The sequence below is a fragment of the Pteropus alecto genome, unplaced genomic scaffold, assembly GCF_000325575.1.
Source record: "Pteropus alecto unplaced genomic scaffold, ASM32557v1 scaffold164, whole genome shotgun sequence".
Classification (NCBI taxonomy): Eukaryota; Metazoa; Chordata; class Mammalia; order Chiroptera; family Pteropodidae; genus Pteropus; species Pteropus alecto.
The window spans coordinates 15797468-15809356 of record NW_006439568.1 but is presented as its reverse complement, the minus strand read 5'-3'; the positions used below and the strand labels follow the sequence as shown (position 1 = coordinate 15809356).

General features: G+C 34.1%; 1 long non-coding RNA gene across 1 annotated transcript; it reads right to left on the bottom strand.

Moving 5' to 3' along the window:
* Window positions 1–1925: 1925 nt before the first annotated feature.
* Window positions 1926–11883, bottom strand: LOC112483570. The gene is made up of 2 exons (XR_003047690.1): window positions 8458–11883; window positions 1926–7250 (listed from the first exon to the last, which is right to left on the bottom strand). It is a non-coding gene; the product is annotated as an uncharacterized LOC112483570 (long non-coding RNA).
* Window positions 11884–11889: the final 6 nt, after the last annotated feature.

Below are 11889 nucleotides of genomic sequence, written 5' to 3'. Positions count from 1 at the left end.
GCTATCGTCAATAAATCAACAAACAACTGTTGGTGAGGAGGTGGAGAAAAGGGAACCCTCATGCATGTTGGTGCGATTGCAAACTGGTGCAGCTTTATGGAAAACAGTTATATAATTGTCTAACCACTATGTTATATACCTGATACTAATATAAAATAGAACTACCTTATGACCCAGCAATTCCACTTCTGGGTATTTATCCAAAGAAATCTAGAACACTAATTTGAAAAGATATATGCACCCCTATGTTTACCGCAGCACTATTTACAATAGCCAAGATATAGAAGCAACTGAAGTGTCCATCCACAGATGATTTGATAAAGAAGTGGTACGTATATACAGTGGAATATTACTCAGCCATAAGAAAATGAAATATTATCATTTGCAACAACATGGATGGACCTAGAGGGTATTATGCTGCATGAAATAAGTTAGACAGAGAGAAACAAATATCATATGATCTCACTTATATGTGGAATATAAAGAATAACATAAACAAAAACACAAAACAGAAACAGACTCATAGATGCAAAGAACAAACTGACGGTTACAAGATGAAAAGGGGTTTTGGGGACTAGATGAAAAAGGTGAAGGGATTAAGCGGTGAAAATTGGTAAAAATAGTCACAGTGATGTGAAGTACAGCATAGGGAGTATAGTCAGTAATATTGTAATTGTTATATATAGTGCCAGGTGGGTACTTGACTTATTGGTGTGGTCATTTCATAAGTTATATAATTGTCTAACCACTATGTTATATACTTGAAACTAATATTAAATCATATTGAATGTCAACTATAATTGAAAAAAAAGATAACCCAATAGGAAAATGGAGAAAAAAATAAATTTCACAGGAACGGAAACATAAACACACATACAACAAAAGATGTTCAATCTAATTGATAAATCAGGGAAAATGCAAATTAAAATCACAGTGAGATAATATTTATATCCACTAGATTGGTACAAATTTGAATGTTTGACAATACCAAGCACTAATGAGAATGCAGAAAAGGAACTTTCATCCACTGCTGTTAGAATTAAAAATTGATTTAGTCACTTAAAGAAAATTTGGTATTACCTAGTCAACGTTAACATACACAAAGACAATAAGCCACCAGATGCCCTACGAGGTCTACACTATGGGTATCTCTTGCACATGGGTATCTCTTGCGCCAGAAGACGTATAAAAATATTTATAGTGGCATTGTACAATAATAAAAATCTGAAAATAATTTAAGTATCTGTCATTGGTGAAATGGATAAATAAGTTGGGGGATATTTACACAAGGGATTATGAACAGTATAATGAGTAAACTACTGCTACGTGCATCTGTGTGGACAAATCTCAAAAATACAGTGCCTAGCAAAGGAAACCAGTCATAGAAAAACAGTATGATTCGTTCATATTAATGTCGCAAATAGACATGGTCTCCTAACAATGTATTCTTAGTGGTGTAAGTGTTGGTGGTAAAAACTTCAAAGAAAAGCAAGGAGATGGTTATTGCAAATGTCAGAAAGAGGGGAGACACAAATGGCGGGAACATGGAAAGCATCTGGGCTAAGACGCTGGTCTCTTTCTGAGCCTGGGTGATAAGTACATAGAAATCTGTTTTATTATTGTTTTAAAATTACACATATGTACTTCCATATCCTTTTTCTTATTTGGATATGTGCTATATTTCACCAACAGACATCGAGAAATCCTTTTTTGTTGTTTTTCTTTTTAAGAAGAAAAAACCCTGAATAAATTAATGTGTCCAGAGGGTTCTTGGCTGCAGGCAAAAGAATCCACTCTTAAGAGCTCAAGCAAAAAAAATGAATTTTGTAATGTTTATTATATAGTCACTGAATTTCTATTAGGACCAGCTATCGCAGCTTGGAGAGTATGCAGACAGAAATGATGCCCAAGTTTCTCTGCTAGATGGTCCCCGTGGAACTGCTACTTCCACAGTCATGTGTTAGATATGGCAACTTGCACACACAGTTATGTTAAAATAAGGCCCTTGGGGTGGGCATTAATCTAATCTGATTTGTGTCCTTTTAAGAGGAGAAAATTTGAATACACAGAGACACAGGGGATGTACACCCATGGAGGAAAGAGCGGGTGAAGACAGAAGAAGGTGGCCTTCTGCAAGTCAAGGAGAGAAGCCTCAGAAGAAACCAAATCTGCTGATACCTTGATCTTAGATTCCAGAATAGTGAGAAAAAAATTTCTTAAGCCACCCAGTCTGTGCTATTTTGTTATGGCAGACTTAGCAAACTAATACAGTAGCCAAAAAGGACAAGTATTCACTGAAACTACTCACAAGAGAAAAAAAAAATGGGAATAAAATTATTTTCTAGTCAGGATAGTAATTAGTTTTGTGGGATTTTGACTGGGGTGTTGGAAATGATTTCTATCTTGATTTGAGTAGTGGTTATGAAGATATGAGTGTGTGTGCCTGTATATGTCTAAAATTTCATTGAGCTATACATTTTAGGTTGGTGCACTTTACCATATGTATGTTTTATCTCAAGTAAAAAGTTAATATTTAAAAACTACCACAAGAATGCTTGGTACCAGTTTTGCTGGCAAAGTCTTTTGTATTTTCAAAGACTAGATATCTCTCAGGCTACACAAACTACCATAGAGTTTGTAAATAAAGCTATTAAATTAATTTTCATGAAATTAACATAACTATGAAACCGAGCAAGACCAGACAAAGAATTGAACCACTTTCACTTAGAAATATTTTTAAAACAATAAGTTATTGGCAACACACTTTAAAAGTACATTAAAAATTAATCTTTCACCAGGACAATGCAGGATTTATTCTAAAAATACAGATAGTTCAATTTTGAAAATTTTATTAATGTATTCTACCACACATGTCAGTAGATGTCAAATGACATTTCATACATACTACTGATTTTAGAAATGAACAGACAAGCAAAAATGAAAGTAGCTGTTCAAGATTAAAAATACATATCGTAAACTGAAAGCATGCCAATTATCATCACTATTGGTTAACATTGTAGCAATCAGAAATTCCATGAACACACAATGTAAATATATATATGCCTTACTGTTAAAGTATACAGATGAAACTTATTGGATTTCGTTAACCAATGTCACCACAAATAAAGAAATAAATAAAATTTAAAAAAAAAGAAAAAGAAAAAAATTCCAGAACAATGAGATGAAATGGAAATAGAGTTAGAAAGAAGGATTAAATGCTATTGGGTGCAGATAATACAATTATATGGTTAGAAAACTAGTGAAAATCAACCTTATAAAGTTCTAAAATTAATAGGCTTTTGGTAAAGTAGAAGATAAATAATCTAAAATAGATTTTTTCCTATCAGCTAAAAAAGTAATTGGGAAGAATGATTCCATTTGCTCTAAAAACAAGAAATATAAAATAATTCTAATAGAAATTGTGAAGGGCTCATTTGACAAAATTATAGCTCTTTCTTTATATAAAATCAGATTTAAATGTAGAAACGTGCCATGGTCCTGAATGAACAGCCAAATTTTGCCAACATACCATTTCTTCCTAAATTAGATGTAGGTGGCTTTGTAATCTGTCAACTTTCCTTTCTATTTCTCATAAGAGTGGACAAGAGAGATTCTTATGGGTGATTTGAGGATTGACAGTGAAGCAGCAGCCATTCTGTAGCTTGTACACATGGTCACTGATCTGGAGCTTCATCTCTTGGTGTGATGCAGTGTCCAGGCCAGCAATGCTCTGCTTTCCCCTGAATCTTCCTTCAGCTTCTCTGACTCTCGAGCCAGGTGTGTATTTGACCCTATGATCAAAGGCAGACACCCACCAAGGGCAGAGGCAACAAGAACAGGGACTCGTTTCACTCCATCCCTGTGGGACCTAGAGAGCTTGTAGTTCCGTCTTGTCTTTACTTTTTCCACTTCTCCTCTAACTTTCCTTCCCAATTGCTTGCCCTCTGGACTTCAAGCTACAGCATTAGACTAAAAGAATGCAGCCTTGCAGACAGTACTTAATCTACAATTGTATAAGACCAAATCTGTGTGTGTGTGTGTGTGTGTGTGTGTGTGTGTGTGTGTGTGTGTGTGTGTACACCTCCTAGTGGTTCTGCTTCTCTGATTGAACTGTGACTGATATAAAGTGTCTAACTGAAAATATGTAAAGGATTTTTTTAAAAGAATAGCAATGGAAGAAATTAAGTGTATATAAATATACTTAATGGCATTCAAAAAAACATAACGGTTTAATGTTTTTAATACATAAAGCATTTGTATAAATAAATTCTTAAAATTTATGGAGGAAGAAATGAATATGTACGTCAAAAAATTGTAATTAGCCATTAGACATATGAATCAATATAGAATATCAATTTTATTTAAAGAAATACAAATTAAAATAAAAATTGCCTACCAACTATTTTACTAAATTGTTAAAAACCAAAGTCTAATCTCATTTATTGATAGTGAGAAAGTAAGTTGGTACATGGTTTTCAGAGGTCAGTTTGGCTACACATAGCAGGAACTTTGAGAGCATTAATTCCACTTCTAGAAATCTAAGAACACAATTAGCATTTGGATATCTAATATATAAAGATATTCATTGCAGTGTTACCTATAGTAAGAAACCACTGCATATGTTATTATTTGTAAATAGGAAATTGGTTAACTAAATCATGGAACATTCATAAAATGGAGCCATAAGTCTCTATTAAACATTACATACTTGAAATATCTAAAAAATAATAAGGTAATGTCTATAATATAATGTTATATGAAAAGAATGGCCTACAAAACTTTGTAAATTGTAAGTTTCATTAAAAATATAAATAAAATTAAATATAAAAATATAAAGGACTAGAAAAAATACATCAAAATGTAAATAGAATTATAGATTTTTTACCGTCTTTAACTTTTCTTATTTTTTTATGCTTTTCTGCATTTAAATTTTCTATATTATTTTTATAATCATAAAAGACAGATATTATTAATATAACAAATTACTGTCCCTGGATGGTGGGATTAAAGGGCAGGTTTCTAGTTTTATGGAATCCTGATTTTTTATGTATTGAATTTATAATCTGACTTTTTAAAAAATCATCTTTTTCATATTATAGCCTATCTCAGAGGCACACTTGAAGGTCTCTGATGTTATCCCCAAACTGAGCAACCTTTCTTTTCTCTAAAAGTGTGAGATCTCTGCGCAAGATGAGTAGAAATAGTTAAACTGTGATTAGTAAAAGTGTTTCCAGTTCTAATTGTTAGAAAGCTCTCATCTAATTGCTTCCAACAAATGGTTCTAATTCTATCCTCTTGGGCCACACAGAGTATATTTAATCCCTCCTTTACATGCAAGCTATTCAAATATTTGGAAAGTTTTAATTTCTCCCAGATTTCTCAAGGCTAAGTTTCTCCAAATTCTTCAACTATTTCTCATAAGTCATAATTCTGTCTCAATTCAGATGCCATCCTTCAGATACGTTTCCGTTTTTTACATAATTGATGAATGAGAAAATCTTATTGACTAGCCATGAAAAAAGATGAAAAGTCAATGGTAGGATTTATTTTCCATTACTATTTATTAGAATGGAATTTATTTTTCCTTTTCAAAGTTGTATTTCCAGGAATTATTCTTCATTTTAACTTAATTAGTAAGAGAATTCTAGGTTAAAGATGCACTTTACTAAATTATTTAATTATTTCTGGAAGCAGGCGGGCAGTATAGACTAGTGTTTAGAAGCACAGGCTCTGGAATCAGACCGAGTTCAAATTCTTCTCTCCTATTTATAGCTATCTGACCTTGTGCATAAATCTGTTTCCCTCTCTGTAAAATGGGTAGTAATAATAGGAGACATCTCAGAGGTTACTGTGAATTAAATAGGATAATGTTCATAAAGAGCATTTAAGTCACAGCACCTGGCACACAGTAGTCTATTTAAGATAAACAGTTTATATATGTTCCCAAAGTCATTTAAAAATCTTCAAAATAAGTCTATTGAAGACACCAACTATATGAAGCATCTACATGAAGGCAGGATATGATTAGACAGCAAAAGCATAATAGCTATTAACAGTGGTTTTTACAATACTTCATTTCCCAATCCCAAATGCATGATTTGATTTAAAAACTATACTTTACAAAATAAGTCAGTGGGTACAGAGCTTTAATGTGAAGGACAGAGCTAAACAGGGTATGGCAGACCCATTAAATAAATTTAGTATTCCAAGGGAGAAATGATTCCAGGGCTTGATTCATGGAGAGGAGGAGGCCGTTTTATAACAATGAAAACGAGCATTTACAGAGTCTCACCCTGTGCCAAGAACTTACTCAAAGAAGAGGAAAAGGAAGAAGGTAGGGGATGGGGAGGAAGAAAAAGGAAGGTGGAGAGAGGAGTCCAGGGGAAGGTAGGGAGGGGAAGGCAAGGAGGGGAAGGGGGAAGAGTGGTACTGAGTGCAGGCCTGAATTGTTTCATTTAGCCCTATTAACCTACAAAATAAGTATTGAAAACAGTCTTTATAGAGGTTAAGTGACTTGACCAATGCCACAAAATTTATAACTGGCAAAGAATTCAAACCTAGTTCTTAAGCACTAAGTTATTGTTAGGGGAAGATAATGTTTAGACAGTGGGAGCAAAAGGACAGGGAAGAAAAAGATGAAGGGTCTGCTGTCTAAATGAGAGAATTAGTAATATTAAGAAATGTGGATTCGACTGGGAGTGGGAGGTGGAACAGAGTAGAATAATTCTTGGGTTTTTCTATTTCTAAAGGCACTATCCAAGACACTCTTTAAAAACTTGGGACATTAAGATTATACTAAATCAATTTTACATTTCAAAGTAATTGACCGCTGAAGGTCAATAACACTTAAAAGAAAAGGTAGCATTCTCGATTCTTCCTTTTTACTCCATTCTCATTTTGGGGAAAGTAATATGAACATGGAAGATAATAAAAACACTTTTTTTGTTTAAAAAAAATTTTATCAAGGTCTTTTTTTAATTTGGTAACTTTATAAAGGTCCACGTTGACCTTGATTTGATAAAATGAAGTTTAGCAATGAGAAATAGCTTTAACCAAAATTTCCTTAAATTCATACACTAAAGGAAAGCTCTCAGCCCCCAGCAGCATGTTTTAGTCCCACCACGTTTGCTTCCAGAGGTGCGGAGTCTGGCTGGTGAACAGCCATGCCAATGCTCGCCTCGTCTGGATACACACCTGATTAAAGGCTACAAGATCAAAGAGCAAGCCACTTATAGCAAAGTGCTACAGACCTAAGCTATTAACAGTATTTTTTACAATCCTTCATTTCCCAATCCCAAATGCATGATTTGATTTAAAAACTATACTTTACAAAATAAGTCAGTGGGTACAGAGCTTTAATGTGAAGGACAGAGCTAAACAGGGTATGGCAGACCCATTAAATAAATTTAGTATTCCAAGGGAGAAATGATTCCAGGGCTTGATTCATGGAGAGGAGGAGGCCGTTTTATAACAATGAAAACGAGCATTTACAGAGTCTCACCCTGTGCCAAGAACTTACTCAAAGAAGAGGAAAAGGAAGAAGGTAGGGGATGGGGAGGAAGAAAAAGGAAGGTGGAGAGAGGAGTCCAGGGGAAGGTAGGGAGGGGAAGGCAAGGAGGGGAAGGGGGAAGAGTGGTACTGAGTGCAGGCCTGAATTGTTTCATTTAGCCCTATTAACCTACAAAATAAGTATTGAAAACAGTCTTTATAGAGGTTAAGTGACTTGACCAATGCCACAAAATTTATAACTGGCAAAGAATTCAAACCTAGTTCTTAAGCACTAAGTTATTGTTAGGGGAAGATAATGTTTAGACAGTGGGAGCAAAAGGACAGGGAAGAAAAAGATGAAGGGTCTGCTGTCTAAATGAGAGAATTAGTAATATTAAGAAATGTGGATTCGACTGGGAGTGGGAGGTGGAACAGAGTAGAATAATTCTTGGGTTTTTCTATTTCTAAAGGCACTATCCAAGACACTCTTTAAAAACTTGGGACATTAAGATTATACTAAATCAATTTTACATTTCAAAGTAATTGACCGCTGAAGGTCAATAACACTTAAAAGAAAAGGTAGCATTCTCGATTCTTCCTTTTTACTCCATTCTCATTTTGGGGAAAGTAATATGAACATGGAAGATAATAAAAACTTTTTTTGTTTAAAAAAAATTTTATCAAGGTCTTTTTTTAATTTGGTAACTTTATAAAGGTCCACGTTGACCTTGATTTGATAAAATGAAGTTTAGCAATGAGAAATAGCTTTAACCAAAATTTCCTTAAATTCATACACTAAAGGAAAGCTCTCAGCCCCCAGCAGCATGTTTTAGTCCCACCACGTTTGCTTCCAGAGGTGCGGAGTCTGGCTGGTGAACAGCCATGCCAATGCTCGCCTCGTCTGGATACACACCTGATTAAAGGCTACAAGATCAAAGAGCAAGCCACTTATAGCAAAGTGCTACAGACCTAAACGCCCATCTATGAATGGAATCACTTAAAACTATTTTAAAGGGTCATCACAAAGAGGGTGCTTATTTTTAGAAATGAGTTTTCTTTTGATACAAAGAAAAATGTTGGCCATTTTCCTTATGTTTATAACAACATTCCAATTTAATCTTCAGTTTAAAAATTCTTTAATTATTGCACAACAGTGTTTTGTTGATTGCACAACACCCACATCTCTGTTTGATACTAAAATCTAGTCTTTCCTACAAGTGTGCGTGTGCGCGCGCGTGCATGAACACATTCTTTTCCTTTATGTTCATAATATACATTAAAGCTATGGTTTACAATTTTAATTCTGCTCTCAGGGAAAGTTATAAACATGAACATAGAAAAAAACTGCCTGTTATAAAAATATTATGTTTTTGCTAATTTCATTTTTACTTACCCAAATGTTTTTCTGGTAACAGTAGTGGAGCTAAAAAGAAGTATGATATTGTGCAGGTATCTGTTCCAAAAGTTTATTCTTCAGAATTCCACGTCCCTATTCTCCATCACTTAAAGTCATTGACATGTATATATACATAAAGTCTTCAAGTAAAAGTAACCACTAGGTGTTGGAATTATTCTTAGGGTGATGACTAGAATCTCCTACAGAAAAAGGCTTTCCAGTCTAACTTTCCTTTGTTGGTTATCATGACTATCACTGAAAAATCTGGAAGAACATATGCCAAAACACACAACCACATGTTTTTTTGTCCAGTCATACATAAGAACCCAGCATAATTATTCTTGAATTAAAATCAAACGCAAGTTTATAAGAAGAGATCTATGTTTTTTTTTTAAATATTGAGACCTCATCTAGTATTCAGTTGATAACAATCATTGTATTTACCTCACTTTTGTTTATAGTGAAATTAAAAATTGAAAGACTAGTCTTACCAATTTAAATAAATTATGTGAAAAAACACTGTATACCACTTTATACCTTTATATGCCTTTAGTATTACTATGTTGAGCAAATATATTGTTTTGATGTAGTATAACTTTAATTTTCCTTGCCTTATATTGTTTTATAAATTTAAGAGTGAACTTTTAAAAACAAACAAGCAAACAAAAAACAAAAGAATTTTGCGTGCTCCTAGAAGACAGAACCAAAAAAACATTGAGCAAACTTAAAACAACACACACACATTAGTTTTGCTTCTCTACAATTTAGTCATTATAGTAGAATATAAGTTTCAAACACACAAAACCTCGAGTCTCCTGGTGCATCTTGTGTTACCATCTCCTATTCCACTGGCATTCTTATGTTGGAGCAGAGTGTTCTTAGGAAAATTTAGCTGAAAAAAAAAAAAAAAGCTACAGTTCTTCCTTGTCTATTCAAATATCCAGAGATGTTGGCTGAAGGGAGTTTTTCTACTTTTTTTCCTTAGATCCTCTAGAAGGGAGCAATCTGTTTCAGTAATATTTTTTTTTAACTCGGAGAATGAAGTTTCACCTAAATGTTCATTCTGATAGGAGAATGTAGCATCTTACAAAAGAAATAATTTTGTCAGTATAGGACTATACTTTTTTTTTTTTACTTTATAGTCAACTATTCTTCCCAGAGTTCCTGAAGTCACTAATGGTCAGATAAGAAAAGGTTGTCAGACAATTAAATAGTAAACCTGAAGAATAATGTACAACTTACATTATAAGGTTATTTTGAGACTCATTTGAAATAATGCAAATGATTACAGGTGAATGTTAAGTAAAAGTAAAAATATAAAGCAAATAAGAGGTATTATTACTGGTTTGTTAGTGAAACCTCATTTGAGTCCTATAAGTCTTCAAAGAACAAGGACCCAAGTCCCAAGGCAAGGGAGTTGTAGCTAGACAACCAAGAATGTTCTTAAATTATGTCATCTATTAAAACATGAGGCATATTGCTCATGTAGAACTCTTTTCTGAATCAATGAGACCATCCACATCCTGCCCAGTATTTTCTAGGAAGGGTTATACTAACTTACCAGAAGAAATTTAATGTTTTAAGTAAAAATGATAACAAAAGTGCCAATACTCATTTGTCACAGCTCCAAAAGTTTTGTCCCTATCCATGTAGTGTTTACATTGACACCAGAACATATGGCACCAATATACTGACCTTTGAATATACAAGGATAAAGCTTCTGATCTGCCATTACGGGATTCATACTTTAAGCTTTGTTTTGTTTTTAAAAGTTGTGATGATTTTAAGCTGATCCATGTGCACTCTTTTCTGGCCTCCCTCACATCCAATGGCATGCACTTAGGAAACAGCTGGCAAAGGTTCAAGGTGCAAATCTGTGGCTAGGAGTGGAGAAACACTAACTGGCTTATTCACAGATGGACCAACAGCTCTGACCTGATTAGCCAACTGAACAAAGACACAGCTAATCACGTGCTTCCTCTCTATGCAGACCACTTGTCTTTGAAATGTGGTGAAAAGCTGCATACTCCCTAGTAGAAGAAACCAGAGGGAATCACAGCGATGCCCTCTGCTAGATTGCTGCTTTAATATTTCCCAAGCATCATCTGCGTTCGTGAATGAACAAATGGGTAAGGAAGGAGTAAATTATCTACTGAGTATCTACTATTATGCTTACTGTTTGGGGAGTACAAAGATGAACAAATCATGATTACTATGCTTAAAGGGCAATGTAGAAGGCAAGAAAAAAATGTCCACAAATAAGTGCAATCCAATAGTATTTTATTCTCCTAGGAGAGTTGCCAGATTTCAAGTCTTGATTAAATATGAGTGTCTTTCTTTGATCCAATTTTTTTCCCCAACTCATTCAGCACATAAGTCTTGCCTCTGGTCCTCAAACAGCTTCTGCCTAGTATTGATCACGTGGAATCTTAAATGTATACCTTTAAGCAATCACACTTACATATACACATGTAAGTATATATAGCTTATTTACCTAGAACTGTGCTTAAGTGCTCAAGCTGTTTGCCAGTTTAAAATGTCAACTACTCACAGCTCAATTGTCCTCACAACACTTAAAAACAAAATTAATCAGTCTGGCATTGTTCTCTCAATTTCATCAGACTAAATGGAAGTCAGCACAAGAGTCAGTTTTAGAACCAAAATAGGAGATGGCCTTTCTTGCAGATTCTAACCGTCAAACAGTTTATTAAATACATGAGATGAAAAATTAACAAAACATAACAATGTTTGTGCTACCTCTCCAGGAAGTTAACACTTTTCCAGAGAATAGCTTGATCTCTGAGAGAATTAAAAATGCATGGGAGTAAATTATGCATGGAAAACACACAAAACAGTTTAACAGCAGGCTATTTTATAAAAGCCTAATTAAAGACTCATTGGAAATTTTAAACATTTCACTCTAGCACATACTTTGGCCCTGACCTTGACTACTTTTCTTACTGATGGTCTTTACTGCTCTATATTTTACTACTGATTTCCTGCTG